Genomic DNA, 3380 nt, shown 5'->3' with positions numbered 1-3380 from the left:
AAAAAAAAAGAAATGACAAGAAAGGGGTTTCTTTTAGATTTCTTGGTTTTGCTTAAATCTAGAGCTATTTACATTTTTAAAAACTACTTACATCTAATACAATGCCTACGTACAATCATTGCGAAGTGTTATATACTAAGCTCGTCAGATCATAGGAATTTTTTCTTCTATGGTAGAAGTACAGTTTATTGTTTAGGGTTAAAGCATTGGCAGAAAAGCTGAGCGTGGTGCGACACGCCCTTTTATAGTCGCAATCACCACCACCGTTACTGCTCTTGGCTATACTTGCTTACATTACTTTGCTGTGAAAAAAGCAATTAAATTCATTCTTGGGAAAAATGAAATGACATTTTCTAAAAATTACCTATCCTTTATTTCTTATTTTATAATTAAAATTTTCTTGTCTTGCATTTGTTAACTAAAGAAAAATAATTCTAATCTCTAATTCTAAGTTATTTCTCTGATCCTAACCAATTTTTTGTGACTGTAATTGAAATTATACACAAACGATTAATTTTTCGATCAATCCTTCTATAATAAATTACTAATTAGAGTGAAATAATAATGAAGTTACAAAAACTTACATTATGAGGTCCATTGTGATTATATAAGTGTCTAATATAACTACTAGACCAGAAAAATGATCTTTACTACCGAAAACTGGCCCTGGTTGCATACGTTCCTTGGCGTACCATATGGCAAAACTGTAATCAAATAATTCTGTACTTTTGCCGTGAACTTTAAAGGTCACACGAATTTCCCAATTCACAGTCATGCATGGCTGAAGTTATTAAAAAAAAAAAATTCCTTGAAAAATCATATTGCATAATTTGAACTTTTTAATTCATCGGAAAATTCCAAATAGCTCCATTTTTTGATTGCTGATCTGGTGTCAGTCTAAAAGCCACTGATTCTCGCATAACATTTTAGCTGAGTTTAATGGAAACAATACTTCCTAATAATGAGTTTCACAAAAAATTACTGTATTCAGAACTTTACCCATAACTTTCACAGTGTCCACAAAATTTTGCCATTCAGCGAAATTCTTTGTTTGTCGTTATATGATGAGATATCCCATTTTCTTACTCAAGGCATGGCCAAGAACTAACAGCCAGCCAAGCTTATGCTCCAATAAACGTTGCGGTAAAGCCTCCAAACATTCTTTAACATTAACGTCAAATTCTCGATCATCGAGTCCGTAAGCCCATAATAATAACTATGTCTACAACGCATTGTTTCCGCGACATCTTAAAGCAACGAAGAAGTCAACAATTCAGCAGCAGCGTTTAGTAAATCATGTAAGCACAAAAGATTTGATTCGCCTGCAAAAAAGCAAAAGGATTTCCAACTAAACTCTATGAATAAAATAAAAAAAAGAAGAGATAGCACATCTTTTGGCTTACACACTGCGTTTAACAAATTGTACGTATTCATATAATTCATTATTATCTGATTCTTCGCAGTTACAGATAATGTATCGTTTGAGCTTGTTAAGGTATTTTACATCACCGGGACCACAGACGGCACCGGCAGAATACCACAAGCATAAGCGTAAATAGTCTAGTATCTGGCAAAGGAGTAAAGAAGAAATATATTAGAGCAACACACTTTTTTTATCCTTATCTCGTTTACCTCCTTGTAGTAATCAGATCCAAAGCGGTTAATCGAGTTTGACGGCGGGATGAAACAAAAACTATGGTGGGTTCCGTTGGCGAATAAGAGCGTATTGCTTGGAATGTCGGCTGATTCGTAGTGGCCATCCGTGGACAGTAATGTTTGCTTGCAAATAAATGATTAAAGAAAAGTCAGAAAAGTTATTCAATTCGGTTTAATTACCGGAAAACCCATTTATATGCACTTGCAAAGGAACCGGTCTTACGGAAGCTTTAAAATTATATAACCCCATTTCCTTAATATCCAGCCAATTGGCGAGATCTTGAGCGTTGGCCAAAGCAGTAGATAATCCAACGATACGTACATTGCATCCGGAGTGTGACGTAATGAAATTCGTACGTGACACAATTACTTCAATGACAGGACCTCTGTCTTCTCCGAGGAAATGTATTTCGTCTATAACAATTAGTACAACATCCTGTACATATTCTCTTGTCTGCCAAGACCGGCTGATACCATCCCATTTTTCTGGTGTGGTAACTATCAGTTGAGAATCCAATCGCTAATTCTTTCCTTAACCAAAGCTTTCAAAGGCGCAATATAAACAACCTTAGCTCTTTCATTATTATTGAGTGTTCGAAGTATGGCGATGTTGGAAACGATAGGCGAACTTGTTGGAAACGATAGACGAACTTACGGATAGACGAACTTGTTGGAAACGACAGACGATTTCCGCCACTATAGTTTTACCCGAACTTGTGGGTGAGCCCAGCAAAACGTTATTATCAGTATGATAAAGACAATGAAAGACTTCAGTTTGCATAAGATTGAAATGCGTAAAATTATATAAAGATTCATAGACTGGGTTTTTCAGAGCACTAACAGCTACAGGTTTCAGTAAGAGAATTCATGGTACATAGAACAAACCGTACAACACCCAACTTTTAATCAATAAATGAGATGTAAGCGGTAATGAAAATAGATTGCGGTTACTAGCTGTTAGTAGCTGACAAAAACACAAATAAATTGAAAGTGATTATATACTAGGAAGAAAAAGTGTGCTTATCACAGCAACTTTATTGGTAGGTAGAAGTAAACTATTCAAGATGGTTAGTGTGTGCAAGAAATTCAATATAAATCTAATATGAGAAAAACTTGATTTGCTTAAACTAGCCATAAATTTTTGGCAAACAAAACCCATGCGATTTGGTCTGCATTAGAGGATAGATAAGAAAAGTAAACTTATTTTATATTACCTTCTGTAGCAGCAATTTTAAATACATTCAAAGAAAACAAAATTAATATAATAGTTTATTAGAATTAAAGCTATTTTAGTGCAATTAACAGATATTGATAAATTTATGGATATATAAATCTTTTCCTAAAGGAATTGTCTATTAGAAAAATTTTTATAGCTTTGTAAACATTTGAACTAATTTTTTCATTTTCATTTTCGATGTTAAAAAAAAGAAAGGTCATAAGAACCTAAACATAGACCAGAAAAGTACATTGTACGACCAGAAAAGTATATTGTACGACCAGAAAAGTTTGCTTTTAACATCACAAACGTAGACAAAATCTAGTTATCGACATTCCATTTGATCTATAGGAAATACTAATAGCTTTAGTAAATAGTTGAATTTTGCTTTTAAAAGGTAAAAATTGAAAAAAAACATTTTATTTTTTGTTGCTATTGGAAAATAGCATGAAAATATAACATCATACTGTCTGTAGGAACGGTGTGCTATGTGTTTGCGATAAAAAGC

At 33.5% G+C, this 3380-nt stretch overlaps 1 long non-coding RNA gene across 2 annotated transcripts; it reads right to left on the bottom strand.

The window, feature by feature from the left end:
- Positions 1-961: 961 nt before the first annotated feature.
- On the bottom strand, positions 962-1736 carry LOC119643569. Of its 2 annotated transcripts, none has more exons than XR_005248331.1 (3): positions 1633-1736; positions 1390-1567; positions 962-1322 (listed from the first exon to the last, which is right to left on the bottom strand). It is a non-coding gene; the product is annotated as an uncharacterized LOC119643569 (long non-coding RNA). The 2 variants fall into 2 exon arrangements; XR_005248332.1 differs by having other exon boundaries at positions 1404-1567.
- Positions 1737-3380: the final 1644 nt, after the last annotated feature.

Source organism: Glossina fuscipes, unplaced genomic scaffold, assembly GCF_014805625.2.
Source record: "Glossina fuscipes isolate IAEA_lab_2018 unplaced genomic scaffold, Yale_Gfus_2 61272, whole genome shotgun sequence".
Taxonomy (NCBI): Eukaryota; Metazoa; Arthropoda; class Insecta; order Diptera; family Glossinidae; genus Glossina; species Glossina fuscipes.
This window is presented reverse-complemented; position numbering and strand designations above follow the sequence as displayed.